Below are 17390 nucleotides of genomic sequence, written 5' to 3' on the forward strand. Positions count from 1 at the left end.
GGAATTGGTTAAATGGCAGAGCTCAGAGAGTTTTGATGAGTGACAGAGGCTCTAGTTTGAGGCCTGTCACTAGGGGTGTCCCCAAGGTTCAATACTGGGACCACTCTTGTTTAACTTATCCATTAATGACTTGGATGAGGGGGCAGATGCCTCCTCAGCAAGTGTACTGACAACACAAAGCTGGGAGGAGTGGCTGATAACCTAGAGAGCGGTGCTGCCATTTAGAAGGACCTTGACAGGTTGGAGAGATGGGCAGAGAGGGACCTTCTGAAACTCAGCAAAGACAAATGCAGGCTCTCTGAGCAGGGAATTTGGACTAGCTGACCTCCAGTGATCCCTTCCAACTTTACCCATTCTGTGATTGTGTGATTCTTTGCAGCAGTAAAGGCAGCACAATTTTACTTGTGGGATCAAGCCCAGGAAATTTGCACTTTACTAAAAATCTTTCGTCTGTGTCAGATTCTGTTGGAGTTTACTATATGAGAAAGTCTGAAATTTACATCAAAACAGGAAGTATGGCATATAACAGCTGTCGTAGCTATCTCAGTAACAAGACGGCAAGGCAGGGAAGAATATTTCCTTTCTTCCTAGGTTCCCCAGAATTTCCTAATGGGAAATGAAGATATTTCAAAGACATGCAAGTTACATGAATTTGTATAACATGAGCTCAAGTTGCTGTAAAAAGGAGCAGAGATAAACCTTTCATGATCACACTTCCCTCTCCTGTTTTGACTCACAAACAAAAAAAGGTCAAGATCCAGCTGTCCTAAACCATACTTGGTGTCTTCATTGTCTTGGAAAGAACGGTTCATTGTTAAATGAAGCAAGACAATTAATTCAGTATATTACTATGAACTTCAGCTGCCACTCAAATGAAACTGTTTTCCTCTGTGTAAAAAAGTAACCTGACTTTGAATTTAGAAACAGCCACCTTGCCACTAGAATTGGAGAATTTGCACACATCTACATGTTGGATTTGCCATGTTCTAATGATCTGTATGAACTAAGTACCAAGGGGGAAAATCAATTCATTTCCCTTAGTAAAAATTTCAGAATATTTAGCTCAGAGAGTTTTTGTGATATTCTTGTACTGAAGTCTCATGAACTTGCTCCCGAATAAGCGTAAACAGTTTCTCTGTCTCTTGAAAATCACCATCATTACTTTAAGCCACCTGTTTAATTAATTTATTTTATTACAGTTGCCGTTTGAGGAAAACAAGTAATTCTTGCAATCCAGGGGAAAATCACTGCTGTTTTATATTCTGAGACTCTGAAGAGAGGCTGTAAATAGTAGAAATATATTATAAATATTTTCAAATGAGAAAACTAGCACAAACCAGTCTATTCATCATTTCAAAACTAAGAATAGGTTTGTATTTTGAACACCAATAAAAAAAGACATTAAAAACCTCAGAAATACAGAGCAAAATATAACATTGCATATGAGACCAAAAAAACCTGTGGCTTTTGGTCTGAAAATATTTTTTCAAAAAACGGTTTTGGTAGGAAGAAAAAAGAGAAAATTTTATTTTAATTTGACCCTAGTATACTTTTGCTTTTTGATTTTGTATTTAAATGGATTAGCTGGAATATCATAAAGCATACATGCATTCATGCTTTGTGTCTTTCAAAAAGAAAGCTTTACACAAACTCAAAGGTTAAAATGTAAAGATTTTCAACAACCTCAAAATCCTAATTATTAACAGATTCACAATCTGCCCTTAAAAGATAACTTATTCATAAAAAAATTGTTTTGCCAATATTGCCATGTACATGTTTAGAAACTCCTTTTGAAAATGTCAATCAGTTTATAAATGTTTTGTCCATATCCTCAAGTACTTCTGGATTATTTTCTACCTCATATTCTGCAATGCTTTGTCAGGTTCAGTGTTAAGTAACTCTCAAATCATTCTAATAACACAGCTATTATTTTGTTATTCAGATGGTTCTGTCTATGCTTAACATTACGATTTTCCATCTAGCTTTTCTTTGTTTGATTTCCATTATTTTTTCTCATTTGAAGCTTCTGTATTAAGCACAGTACTTTGTCTTACAAAAAACAAACAAACAAACCACAACCAAAAAACCAAACTAAACCAACCCACAAAACAACAAACCAACAAATGCACAAAAAACAAACACCCCTCCCAAAAAACCCAAACACCACAACAACAAAAAAACCAAACAAACAAATTATCTCCTTAGGAGGATAATTAATAATCTCAGTGAAAAGCACTGAGATTCTCAAGTTCTAAAAAAATTTGTATGAGAATTTACTAATTCTGTAGTTTTAGGATATTTGTATTTCAACTGCACTGTAGTGTGGCAAGAATAACCATGAATAAATGTCAACTAAATACTATGGAACCATAGTCTCCACTCAGCATGCAGAGTTTCAACAACTAAGTCAGAAAGCCAAATTTACCATCCTAACATGTGATAATTACACTCTTTAACCCCTTGCAAACCACGCCTAAGTAGACAAAATAAGAACTGATAAGTCTGGGGTCAGAAAGAACAAATAAGCAGTTGCTCATAAAACTATTAGGAACTTGAGGCGCTTTTATCTTCTTCTATAATTAAGAAATATTATATTCCATACCATGCTGACATTAATAATTAAAGCAGTATTGCTTATGAAAATAATAGGAGAAATGAAGCTGCATTGTTTTAAGAAGAGTTTGAGGCAATTTCCCTATGAAACTGCTGAGATATTCCAGAAAATCTAAATACTGAGTTGACAAATCCAGTTGCTTTCAAGGACAGCTATGTGAAATATCTTATGTCCACTCCAGTTTTCTTTAGTAAAATATGTTTACATGCTTTCTATTCTACTAATCAGCTAATGGATGGTAGGAAAAACAGCAAATACCAGTGAAAGAGACTCAAGAAATTTCTACATTTACAAAGGAGCAAAAAGTATCAAACTTTGGCAAAAGCTGTAATGAAATGTAGCATCAAGACACAAATTGAAAGTGAAAGATATTTTTTTCTATTCAGTACTCAAGGAAAAAATGAGTCAGTATTAAAATTCAATTCTTGCTGTTGCATCTGCAGGCATAAGAATGAATATTAGCCACATCATTAAAATACAGATAAACCATCACAAAGTGATTTTGTTAAACTTTGTGAAATGTATCTCAGCAACCATTAATAATAACTAGTAGAAATATTTACTTGAGATCACTGGGTCACAAAGGGCATGATAAACATGGTGACAGCTTTCTTGGTATGACAGAAAAATGAGTTTTGACCTGGTTGAGGTCTCCCATATGTGTCCTGTAAGTCCAGCTAATGAGGCAGGACAATCATTAAACTTGGATGAATTAATATGACATGAATAGGAGAATCTGCAGATGCAGTGACAGAGATGAAAGTAGGTCACATTCTCACAATTTAAATAGAAACAGTCTAGGCAGCATTAGCATAAGCCTTGTAAGACTTCTACTGAAACCCACAGCACAAATCTGTAACATCTATTATGACTGACAGGAAATATAAGAATAGATAAACCAACAAAAAGATCATAGAGATACATAAAAAGAGAAAAAAAAGAAAAACTGCTTTAGTTTTAACTGGCATTCAGTGAATTAAAAATGTTTACAGCGTACTCAATAAAGATGATGCCTAATATGATAAAAAAATGGATATAACAATTATTATGAGATAATTTCACTTCAAGTGACTGTAAAAAATACATATCTCCTTGTTAGTGTATATAAAATATTAAAAAATATTGAATAAGAGTCAGAACTGAGTAACAACATTTTACAAGAGTATTGAAATGTCTCGTTTTGTCTAAAGCTCTTGGTGGAACACACAACTTTTTTTAGAAAAAGCATCAAATAACCAAAAAAAAGCTGTCAGTGTGTAAGAGTTCTTTGTCCGTTCTTCTCCTGCACCTTTACTCTTTTCTTTGCTTATTTTAAGAGGATACCATGGTAATGTTGAGTGGACACATGAAGCAGCAATGACATGATGAAAACAAACAACTGAAATATGAAATGGCTAATAGGAAAAATGGAAATATGAAGAATATTTGTGTTTTTAAAAAATGTTCTTAATTTATATAAATGGAAGATAAATGTTCACAAAAAATTAACAGCTGTGATTATCATTCATCAGCAATATATTATGTGGTCTGAGTAGTTCCCAGGTGAAGATTCTGTTCAAAATTTTTTGGTACAACAGAAACACTTTCTGTGTATCATTGTCCAACCCCCCCATCCTGAAATGGAATGATACAAAACCCAAATAATTTTCAAAGTCATGAATATTACATAGTGTGTTGTAATGAGAGGGTAATAAGCAGGTTGTCTTTTAAGTGCTTGCTTGATCTGTATTCCAGTATTCAAAGTGCTTACTAATAAAAAGTTGCTTTAGAAACTGCAGTTCCTTTTACAAGAAAAAGTGTTAATGTTCATTGCATGGTCACATTGCCATTTTGGGTAGTTATATGCCACCAAAAATTTGTACTAGGCTACGCCACCTTTTTTTTTTCCCATTACACCAATTTTTACAAAATGAAACAGATAGAATGCAATGATTGATATTTATAGCCATTAGAATCTGGCTTTGACTATTACATCTTCAAGAGACGTAAGTCTGTGCATCTTATGTATAATAGGTGAGTACAGAAATACTAAAGGATTCAGATCTTTAGCATATAAGCAATAGAATGTATTGGAATCATACATCCTTGTTTAATTTAATCTAAACCCACATATATTTCAAATGTCCCAGTGTTCTATATCACTTTATTGTTGCACCCCTTGGTATTTACTTGCTATTGATTTGTGTATACAGGAGCACTGTCAAAAATACATTAAAGACAGACATGGTAGTCTACAGGTAGATCTGCAAAGCTGTTGCAAAGAACTAACTGTGAGGTTCCAGATATAATTATCTGGAACTTATCTTTCCTTGTTTGTATCACATACCTACTGATGTCTAAATTACTTGTTTATTCAATGGATATTTGTTCACATTTGTAGGAAAGAGGTTTCCTCTATAAGGGAAAAATAGGGAGTTTCAATGTCTTAAATGAAAAAAAGTCGGTTTTGATTTTTTTTTTTCAAAAACTGAAAATCAATTTTGCAAAAGAAATGCTTTAGCAAAGCTTTTCCTTTGAGGGACAGGGAAAAAAAAGGCAGAGAATTATTCAATGAAAAAAACCCTAAAAGCTGCATGGTTTTAGAATCATTGAATCATCAAGATTGGAAGGGGCCTTTAAGATCATCAAGTCCAACTGCTCACCCAGCACTATTCCTGTAACCCCTAAACCACTACATCATATCACCCAGTGCTAGATTCAGATGCCTCAAACACCTGCAGAGAGGGTGACTCCACTACCACCCTAGACAACCTATTCCATTGCTTGGTCACCCTAACAGTGAAAAATCTTTTTCTAATACCCACTCTGAATCTTCCCTGTCTCAGCTTAAGTCCATTTCCTCTAGTCCTCTCACTGCAGGCACAGTAGACTGATCCCCACCTCTCTACAACCTCCTTCCATGCAGTTCTAGAGAGCAATGAGGTCCCCCCAAGGCTCCTCTTCTTGAGACTAAACAAACCCAACTTCCACAGTCATTCCTCATAAGACATATTTTTCTAGACCTTCCACATCTTTCCCCTCCTTGCTGGACATGCTCCAGGAGCTCAGTGTAATTTTTAATATGAGGGGCACAGAACTGAACACAGTACTCAAGGTGCAGCCTCACTAATGCCAAGTACAGGGGGACAATCATTCCCCTGGTCCCATTGGCCACATTATTCTGGGTACAGGCCAAGATGCCATTGGCTTCTTGGTCACTTGGCCACACTGCACCCCAAAGTCCCTTTCCACTGAACAGCTCTCAAGCTGCTCTTCCGCCAGCCTGTAGCACTGCCTGGGATTGTTGTGACACAAGTGTAGGACCTGGCACTTTGCCTTATTGAACCTCACACAGTTGTCCTTAGCCCAGATGCCTCTGTAGAACCTTCCTACCCTCAAGCAGATCAACACTCCCACCGAACTTTGTGTCATCTGCAAATTTACTGAGGGTGCACTCAATCTCCACATCCAGATCATCAAGAAGACATTAAGCAGGACTGGCCCCAAAACTGAGCCCTGGGGGACACATTTATAAATGGAGATCAACATATTAAAAAAAAAAATTACCGATGTAAAAAAATAAATATGAAATTTAAATTTTCAAATTAAATAATTGTTATAATTAAAATTCAAAAATTTTTAAGCAAACCTCCATTTCTTATATATATAAAAAAGTATTCATTAGCACATCAATTAAGATCTATAATTGCTTTAAGCGTAAAATAGATGAATTTTCCTGTCATTCCCAGTTAGGTTATTTTCAATGAGGTAGGAGCCCTTTTGGAACATAAGTAGGAAAACAATAATTATTCTAAAAAGAAAAAGGGAAATACTTGAATCTAGAAATAAGGTAAATGTTTCTGCTTCAATATTTTTTTCTAAGAACTATCATTAGAAAATTAACAATAATACTAGATAGTGCCTATTTTTTTTTCTAATGTTCATATAGTTTCTTATTAGAAATATGTTCACTGGATTTAGCCAAGTACATGTATATATACTAGCTTTTTTTACTGTTTTGAACTATCCTTTCAAGACACATGTATAATTTTGGTCTCCACAACTACAAGTGTTGAAGCAGTAAGACTCAAATGTGAAAAAAATGATGCCGTAAATCTTGTGTCTTGAAGATCTCAAGATGAAACACAGAAATAAGTAATGTCTTCAAACTCTCCTAGCTCAGAAAGACAACTAAATATTTTACATATTTAAACCACAACCTTGTTTCCAGGTGAGTTTCAAAGGGAAAAAAAATTACTTGGAAATGTCTGTGAAGTAGACTGCCTTTATTATACATACCAATATCAAATGTTACAAAAGTTGAAAGGTATCTGTCTTGGACATATCTTTATATGACTGTTAGTCATGGATTTAAATCAAGATTGTCCTAGGGAGATTAAACAGCTTAACAGCCAGATGCTGCAGAGCAGTATTTGGCATAGGTAGTTGATAAAGTTACTGACTTTGAAGAAAACAGAAGAGACTGCAAATGTTCCCAACCCTTATAATCAAAACAGTAGAATGTATAGGTAAAAAAATTTTAATTGAGTAGTGTGTGGCTTAAAGCAGAAGTAAATACCAACTGGTACATGGACATTTATACTATATGGGTTACTCTAATATCCAGCTATTCTACTTCCAATTATTCAAAGTTATACCAGTGTAGTCAGGAAAGTAGTCTTCTGCACTTAGGAAGATTCATTACTCCTTGTTCTGAAAATCTTGAGATCTCTCTTGATGAGCCAAGAACAAAGCTTTACAATTTTACTGTAAAGTACTCTAAGTGTAGAAACTGATTCTTCTATTCTCATAGACTGGTTTGATTCAAGCAGTAACACAAAGATGGTCCAAACTATTACCAGTGTTAATAAACTTGTCAAAATTATAACATTTAATGCAAAACATTCTATTTTTATGAATTCTAATGAATAATAATACCTTGGAGAGAAGGGTCTCTCTAGATTTCCAGGGGCAGTGGCTTCAGGATATGAACAGAGAAATTATTTCTCAAATGTTGTTACATAAACTTTGCAGATAACATAAAAATATTTTATTTTTCATTGCAAAGTAACTTTCTGGATGCATCTTCTCTATGGATAAGTGACACGAATAATGTCCTGATTTCCTTCATCAAAATATTTCATTTTGTACTCAACAGTGCAGCCTGTAAAAATACATCCTTCTTCATTTTCAGGTGCAGAAAATTTCAGCCAGCTATATTTTTAAAATTTCAAAAGTCTGATTTGAAAAATCTCCCCTCTAGCATCTGGTAAATACTGCTGATTATTTTGTTTATCTGTGTGGAATTTAATCAACAGCAAATCCACAAAAATTATTCCTGGAAGAACATGCCCAATACCTTTAACAAAATTTCAGGGAACTGAAAACTGCCTGCAGACAAAGACCTATACATTATTCTATTATTTTCTTAAGTCACCTGCATCAAATAGGACAGCACTCATTTTCCCCCTTAGAATCACAGCATCACTAGTGCTTTTCTCCCAGGCAAGTTACAATACAGACTGGCAGGGAAACAATTGTGTCTTGATAGATGGGGGTGCATTACATGCATCCCTATAGTGGTAACAGTATAGAAAACCCTCTACTATTAAGCCAGTGGGTTATATCTATACCAGCAAGAAGACAGCATTCTTTATCATCTATATGAAATAGATTATCATGTTTATCTTACCTCTCAAGGGTAAAGATGCCAGTGTCATAGGCAACATCAAGTTTAGAGCACTGGCTAGCATTTTTTTTGCAGCGACACAAAGACTGAGACGCCCACAGAGAAAAAGGTTATGGTTCAACTCCTAGAAGCAGTCCCTCTGGAGACCTCTTATGGGGTTTACTGAATGTCAGAAGATTTTGCTGTTCCTGTCTGCTAGACTTGTGCTGCAGACGGACAGCAGAATTTCAGCATAGAGTTTGCCTCTTTCTATCAGCTTCTAAATTCTACTAAAAGTGCCTATGGCACTGCTCTGTTAGGAAACATTTAGCACTGCCACAGACACTCATTCCGAGAAGAAGTCATTTCAAGGCACCACAGTGCTTTTATAAACCTCTTCTGCTTATGCTTGAACACCAGAGTCTACAAGTACCTGCACACAGAAAAGTTTACTAATGGCCTCCATACACTAACCTGGAGGTGACAACAGAAATGAAACAATGCCCATAGCTGTTTTTGGTTACAATTCTGTTGACAGAGCACCTCTGGATATGTTTATATTTTACACAAGACACACTTTTCCTTCTAAGTCTGGGTTTTTTTTCCATATATATATATACACACTATAGTAGCTTAAAAGAGAATGAAGAAGTCATATGCTCCACTTGGGCAGTGAGATTTCCCATGAACATACAACTAAAACCTATCTAATAATGTTACTTAATTACAAGTTTTCTGAGTCAGGGCAAGGTAATGAGAATAAAGGTTTGAAATTTACGTGAATGTCAAATCTTTACACTGAGCTAAATCATTTTCATATTTTTGATACTGAAACTATTAATTGACAACAGAAGTTATAATTCAGTCTTTAATTAAAAGCAAAGAAATAACAAACTACCATAAACATTTTATCCCTCAAAACCTAATCAAGAAATAAAGGCAGAGTGGGACTAACCATTAGATGTAAATAATATAAACATTCATTTGCTTAACCGATTTGAAGGTGTTTTCCCAGTTACATTTATAACCATCAATCAAGTTGGAAGTTAAATTACTATCTGATGTTGACTGTTTAGCAGTTTACATCAGAACAGGTTGTGATCTCAATGTCATGATTTCCAAGTGCTATTTAGATGATTCCCAAAAAAAGGCAGTGACAGGTTGGGTCACAACTCACCCCCTGAAAGGAATTCCTTCTGACTCAGTTATTTCAGTAGAAATGGAAGTTTTCTTTAGTTTGTAGTTTTTTAGTCCAACAGGTTCTAAAATATCTCCTATGATTCATATAAAGAGGACATTGACAAGAACAATAACAAAAGATGCAAACCTGAAAACAGAGAATATTGAAAGGGAAAATAGTAGTGTAGAAATCCCTTTCTCTTTTCATCTTTCTTTCAGGAAAAATGCTTTTATGATTGCAGTGGAATTAATAAGGTTATGATAGAAAATTCTTACCAACCGTCATATTCAAATAGCATACTGAAAATTTTATAGAATTTCCCTGACAACAGACAAACATCCTCTAACTATTTTTCTGTAATGGCTAGCTGCACAATTCATATTTAAAAACATGATTAAGAGGATTAAGAATATGCAATTTCAGACTATGAGAGCATCCTAGTCAATAGATTTATTTTATATAGAAGACAAATTTATTCCCAGGTGAAAAATGTGCACATATCTCTTGGAAAAAACCCCCACACTAGTAACAAAGGAAGGTTACTAAGTAGAGAGAAGTTTTAAAAGATAACTGAATTTTTGCAGTCTTTCTAATTAGTCTATCCTTCTTACACAATCTTAGAGGCAGGATGTTCAAGTAAACAAAAGTTACTGTATTAACAGCAAGTTCAAGAGGAATGCGGGCAGTCCTCCATCATTTTGTGTGTAATCACTACTTGCGGAAACAACTACTGCAGGCTGTGTCTGTGCTGAAGGCACCTGGCTGTGTTCCTAATTGCACTCAGATGAAACGAGGCAGAGATGAGAATTACTGAAAGTGAAACCACTACTATGTTCTTCCGGAGTGTTATTCTGGTTTCTGTCATAAATCAAAGATAAAAAGCTCCTCTTTTGTTTCAGTGGTTACCAATAGAAACAGTTATCCACTTATATCAAGGTGGGAGGCTCACATGTAATAAGATGTAATCAAGAATAATATTTTCCCTAGAAATATGCTGGTATCCAGAAAAGAAGAAATAATTTCTTTCTGCTCTGAACACTCATTCTAACATAAATGCATGAAAGAAGGATGGGAGCAAAGTTTTAGACCCAAGGCCGGAGACCTCTCATATTCCCAGTGCAATTATGCAGGAGGTTCACATTTGTTTGTAGTGACAGTACAGACACCTGCTCACATGTCGAGGGAATATAGGCCTAAAGAAAAGAGGAATCAGTCAACTCATTTAAATCAATCCCTTTGTGCTACCCACTCAGCTCCTGAACACTGCCAGCCACAGAGCTGAGAGACAGTCTGCTGTTCAGGCTTCCACAACTGCCTGACCTTTCCTCTAAGCATATTAGCCTACAGCAGATCCAGCCTCAGCAGTCTTTTGGGGCCATGGACTTTGCTGAGTTTTATCCAGCCATCAGTGTTCTGAGCCCCAGGCAAATCCTTCAGTGCTGCTCTTCTCATCACAAAGTAATTACCTGGCCTTTCTTATGCCAGTTTGAATTCATGGGTGGAACTCACTGAAAAGGTTAAGGAGTCAAAAAATAAATTTAGAACTTGTTTTCAGTCAGTTTTCCTGACTTCATACCAGATGGAGTCAGCAACTTGAGAAGTCTGACAGGCAACTTGACTGAGCCGATCAGATGGTCAATTGATCACTTTCACATTTGCCAAAATGTTAAGGGATAAAAAACAGAAGCATATTCTATTGACATTAAAATACATAGACTAGAGACAGATTTCTGAAATGACACAGTAAACCACTTTGGAGTGGGAGGATTTTTTGCATAAGCACTGGAGACTTTGTCTCTGCGCAGAGTGACTGTTGTCTACGAACATTAAATAGTTTCATGTGTAGTTTTAGTCAGGGAAAGTACTTTGTGAAACAGAAAAGAAATTTCTCTGAGGACTTCATTTATATGCTCTGCAAAAGACAGTATTTGATTAATTAGCTAAAGAAGCACAGACTAAGAAGTTCTGGAATATTTGTATGCTGTGCTTTGTCTTGTTCCAAGCACAATTTTGTTCAGATCAAGTCAGACAAACAACGAAATCTGTGACATTTGTAGATCAAAACTGGATTAATTTCAAATAGATTCAAATTCTTGGACTACCTGAATTTATTCATTTGAGATACTGTCATCCTCAATGCAGATAGAATAGGATCCTTCAGCAGCCTTTCATTGAGGGTCACCCTGCCCTCCCTCACCATTCTTCTTACTAGACAAGAAGCTTCATAGCAAGGGTGAAAAATACCACATTGAATGCATTGATATTTATCCCATTTCAAAATAAATTGATTTAAATTTTAAAAATCAATGGCAATCCTCCCTGCTCATCTGTTATATAGATACGAAATTCTGAAATGTTAAAAAAAGATCAAAATCTCATCTTTTGTTCTTAGGGGGAAAAAAATCCAACTTTTCAGATTGCTTGTGTAAAACCTTCTTTGAAAATATTATTTTGGTTAAAGTTATAGTAATTCCTATTTTTGGATTAAGACAGTGTGTAGATAATTAAAGAAATACATAGCTATTTATTTAATCTCCCCCCATATACTTTTTGTATCAAGAATTAGTCAAGAATATTACTTACAAGGTATTTTCATTTTATTTTTCATAATGGGCTCTATATTAGCTTAATACTCTGATTAAGATTTAAAATTACACAATAAAACTTCAGTTATATTTATGCCTGAGGGAAACAGATTCACTTCTGAAAGCAAAAACCCTCTAGAACAAAACATTGAAACATACACAGTTGTTTTTTTTAATTCCTCCATCATTACCTGTAGCCCATATGTTGTAATTCACACACAGACTCTGTGTATGTGTACAGATATATATTCACTATATATTGTGATGCCTATACAGAGTTGACAGCATAATACATTAGTCTTCCATTTATGCAAAAAATAGCAGATATGACTACTTATTTTAGCGCGCTAATATTAAAGTTTACCATGCTCAGATATTCCCATCTAAATTTTTTTTTAAGCTAACTCAAATCATATTTTTATACATCAAACCATAGTTCTCTTCTCCTTCCTCTATAGTATGTACATTACTGGACTAATTTATGTAGATTTAATAGTGTACCTCTGCTATATAAATAAATAATTTTAATTTGGCCATCTGCCCTAGAAAACACTTCCATATACTACATCTCCAAGACCATACTCAGGCTTGCACTCAGAGACCTTAGGGAAGATATCTAATGAAAGTTTATGAGGGCAGCAGATGTTCAGTCCTGCTGTTTGATGTTGGTGACATCTGAAGCTTTACCACCAAGAAATCCAAGAACAGAAGAAATCACAAGAGCAATGTGCAAGGTTCCAGAAAACACACTGCTAATCAGATCATTATTAAAACTGGTAGGAATTCATGTTCAGGCATTTGCAGGAGCTTCTTTACTAGTTTACTCCTCTTTGGTATATTCTCTTCCTTTACTTGTAAACAGAACTCAGAATTGACATATTGGTCATGTTCATTTTAGGAACACTAAATGCCCAACACTGTGTAAGGCTTTTGAGGCTTGGAGGTCTCTGCCCTCTAATCAGAAGGTTCTTGTGATGAAGTATCTTGAATTTGAACAGAGGAATTTACTCAACTGTTTACTCCTGTTGGATCAAAATTTACTGAGTATAATGGTTGTTTTTTTCATGTGTATAAAGCTTTTTTAAAAAAAATATTTACACATACATCTTTATCGCATATTCAATAGCTGATACCTGAAAATTTTGTGCCTGTTTTGTAGCAACAACATAACATAAAAATATTCAAGTTCTTAAATTATTCATAAACCTAAGTTCTGCTTTCCATAGTGTCAGTGGCACTTACAAACCTAAAACTAATTGGTGGTTTTCAATGGGTTTCTGGTTTCTACTTATGTAATTAATTTATGATTATAAGACAGGCTCCTAAGTCACATAACAACCATTAATAAGTTTCTGTTAATGAATAATGAAATTCGCAAAGATTAAATGAACAATTATGTGGTAGATACACTGAGGGATGAAAAATTATTAGCAAGGATTGCTTGTAGTGGTCTGCTCATGCATTTCCTTAGTGGTCTCTGAACTATCACTTTCAAAAAAAATATTCCCAAGTATTAACCTTTCTAGGAATAAATATTAATTTATCATATCAATGGAATTTAAGACTATCTGCTATCATTAGGGCTTTTCTTGGAGGGGAAAAAGAGGATACATATAGGGCAGTTTCAATGAAGGAAACTAGAAATTTAACATCTGCTAGGATCCATAAGTATCAAAATATACAGCGAGAACCCCAATCAACAGGTGAAATATTTTAATCACTAGATTTGCGCTGCTTACATAAAAAGTCTAATTGTTTTCCATTGCATAACTGATTGTAACGTGGGAGGGAAGACAAAAGGGAAAACATTAGGGAAATCCTGCCCTCATTACTACATTTAACGCTGCAGTAGTAGATACTTTCAACTCACTTCACTGAACTTTAGGTTAAGTTTTTAGTGACCAACTGATCAGAGAAAGAATAGAATGAATTATGTTAACAATTCAGGCTCCTGCAACAATTATTCAGTGTGAAAATATATTCTTATGGTATTTGCAAGACTTCCTTCTTTATAGTTCACTTCAAAGTACATGTACAAATGTACATTTTAAAGGGTTACATTAGATAGAAAACACAGACAAGACAGAAAAGAATTCTTAACTATATTTTTCTAAGGAAACACTGAACTCCCTCCACAATCTACAGCATTCAGTAGGACTATCGTTCTATGCAAAAGGCAAACGAAAGGCACAGCAGAAGCAAATTATTAATGACATTCCTAGAGGTCACAATAATAATTACATAGGTTAAAATTCCTCTCCTTTTACATATTCTCCCTTCTATGAATTTACCTTTCATTTTCAAGATAATTTGGTTTCTAGTAAAATAATTTCAGTATTTGCAAACTTTCATTTTTTTTGTTGTTATGACTTATTATGGGCAATGCAGCAGTAAAACAAAGTGAACAACCAACCTTCAGACAAATATGTGTGAAATCAACCTCATTTCCATGGAATAATTTCTTTTTGCCTTAGAAATTTTCTACCTTATTTGAGCTCTTATGCTTAGTGTTTTGTACAGCATCATTGAATGGACAAAATCACTGCAGCACAGAAATGTTCTTTCACATACCCAGATCCTAATTAGCCATTTTAACATCTATTTATTAATTTTGTAAAAAATAAAGGAAAATATAATTATAATAATAAAACCAGAATGTCTCCAGAACGCTGTTTTATCTGTTATAGTTGTTGTCTATCTGCTCCCTTTACCTTTATTCAGCAATGCATTTTTTGAAAACTGTTTTGCTGTGTCATATAAAATAACAGACACTGTTAACCAGTCAAACCTCTTCATTTTTCTTGATGAATTATATTCTGATTCCCTGCCCTGACTTTGTTACACTCCAAATGGACAAAAACAGCCTTAATGGCATAATTAAGTATTACTGATAGTGAACAACTAACTAGGCTCAAGAAACTCACTCTTTTAATTCACACATTTGAGCCTTAGTCTTTTAATCAACTTGATAAATTCTTATATCTTGTTGGTAGAATCTCCAAATCAACCCATTTGAAAATTTACCTGAGAAATGCTATAATGCAACAGAATTGCCCTTTAACTAAACCAGTACTAAACTCCTCCTATACTACAGCACCAAAATACCATCTTCCAGGAGAAACTATGTGTTTGTGCTTTGGCATTTAGTGACTAAGAATATAAGTCAAATGAATAGGTGGACTAGATAAAACTATGTTAAGAATAAATTAAGTATTGATAAACTTGATAAAACATGATATTACTCTAGTGTGCCACAGCACAGAATGACATATGGCAGAACCAAATGTCAACTTAGAATGCTGTAATGTGCTACAGACTTGAATCAGTATAGTGATACGACAAGAATCCTAAATAACAAAATAAAAAACTGAAAGAGTTGTCTCAGGCCAAATTTCAAAGGAAGTAACCAACATTCAAATTGTTAATTTTACAATTAAGATCAGTGTCATTGATTCACTCAAGAAGACCAGTAATCGTGTAATCTCATGTATGAATGTATATAGAAGCAGTAAGAGAAGTTTTCTGCTTCGGTTACTATTCAATAATAAGAACATATTACTGAGATTTTAAAATCCTGTACCCGTAGTGCTGCCTTGGTCCATTTACAAATCCTGTTTCCTAAAACACTGGAAGCTTGTATATTGACAATTACAAGAATAATCCTTTAGTCCTTTAAAGAGATTTATTCTACAAACAAACCATAATCCTTTCTTAAATATTTTTCATCTCATAAGAAATATTTAATCAAAATTAACTTCATACTTTTTAGCAATGTGTACAATTTCTCTATTTCTAGCAGAAAAATAAGTATCATCAGAAACATGGTAGAAGAAGATATGACGTAATGGTTAACAGAGTAACACAATCATTTCATAAATCGTATGCTGCAGTAGTCACACATTTTCACTTTCACGAAATCAGGGCTATACCTTCTGTCCCAAAATCTAAAATCTTCACAAGTTGTCAGGATTTGACAAGGGGATTATCTAGGAAAGCATCAGAAAAAAAAATTAATTATTTGTTCCATGTAAGCACTTGACATCTGGAACTCAACTGAAACATGGCACTGAGAAATGAAGGAATCTGCACTACAGAGACAGTATCAGTTTCCATTTCACACAGAGTAAAAAGCAAATAGGTGAAAATGTATATTTAAAATGAAATAAAAATAAAAATATAATAATTAATAAGCTTGACTTCTGCAAAAGTGGTGGATAGCATATTTAATGCTATCTAAACTGGCTGCCCTGGAGACTGATATAATTTTCTTTAGCCAAAATGCAAACAGAATGTCTCACAAGCTTTCCAATGAACTAAAGCATGTAAGAACCATTTAAAGTGATGACAGGACATTAATTAATTAAAAAGCCCTTGAAAAGACTGTTAGGAAGAACACTATATTAACGAGATTTTTATTGTGTGAGCTACAACAGACCTTTTACATTAGTCCTCTTATTTGCACAGTTCTCCCAACAGTCACTTGCAACCACTTGTAAGCATTTTACTGCACGACCCCAGAGACTGGCCCAGGCTCTATAATATAGAATATGACACAAAGCAGAACAACCAACCAACTAAAAAGGTCCCTACTATTCTAATAGTGGGTAAAAATTCCTTACTAACCTCAAGCACTAACTAATGATTGATGATAGTTCTGACACAACTGATCTCAGATTTTTAAATATCGCATGCTCTACTTTTTCCACACATATTATTCCAGTCATTTTTTTAAATTTAAAAGAAAAGACACTAGCCACTGTGTTCCTCCCACCTAAGATACCAGGTTAAAAAGCATGTCCGTAGGGATGTAATATGTATAATTTATGCTGTGGATCAAATAAATACAGTGAAGACACTCTACTTGGACAATGATCATGTCTTCTCGAGGGTATAAGCGGATCAAACTTTCATCAGTTTGCCGGGTCATTAGAAGATAGGAGCGAATGAAAAAGCTACAGCTGAAAAAAAGGCCCAAACATGTTTAAAAAAAGGCTGTCAGAATCAGGTTCAGTGAAGTTTCATAAGACTTATTTGCCAGTCAAGGGATTCTGTGAAATCTAGGTGAGGGTTTTAAGAATGGAATAGATAAATACATGTCAGAAACTAGTTATATTTCATCTTAGTTTTGAAGATAGAGATACCCTAGTTGACCTCTTTAGGTCTCTTTCAGTAGAGCTCCACCCATCTGAATTGATTGCTTTACTACTCATAGCAGACTTCCTTGCTGTATAATACAGCAAAAACCTGTTTAGAAATTGTTATTGTCTTTTAAAATACTGATTTAAGGAAAATTATGAAGTAGCTAAGGGAAGGTGTTATTCTAAATCAATGGAAATAAAAGTCTTGGATAATCACTGTCAAGTT

General features: G+C 34.5%; 1 protein-coding gene across 1 annotated transcript in view; it reads right to left on the reverse strand.

Moving 5' to 3' along the window:
* LRRC4C (leucine rich repeat containing 4C) overlaps nt 1–17390 on the reverse strand; it is a 491415-nt gene that overhangs the window by 109291 nt on the left and 364734 nt on the right. The window lies entirely within an intron of this gene.

Source organism: Manacus vitellinus, unplaced genomic scaffold (assembly GCF_001715985.3).
Source record: "Manacus vitellinus isolate BGI_N305 unplaced genomic scaffold, ASM171598v3 scaffold_6_pilon, whole genome shotgun sequence".
Lineage (NCBI taxonomy): Eukaryota > Metazoa > Chordata > Aves > Passeriformes > Pipridae > Manacus > Manacus vitellinus.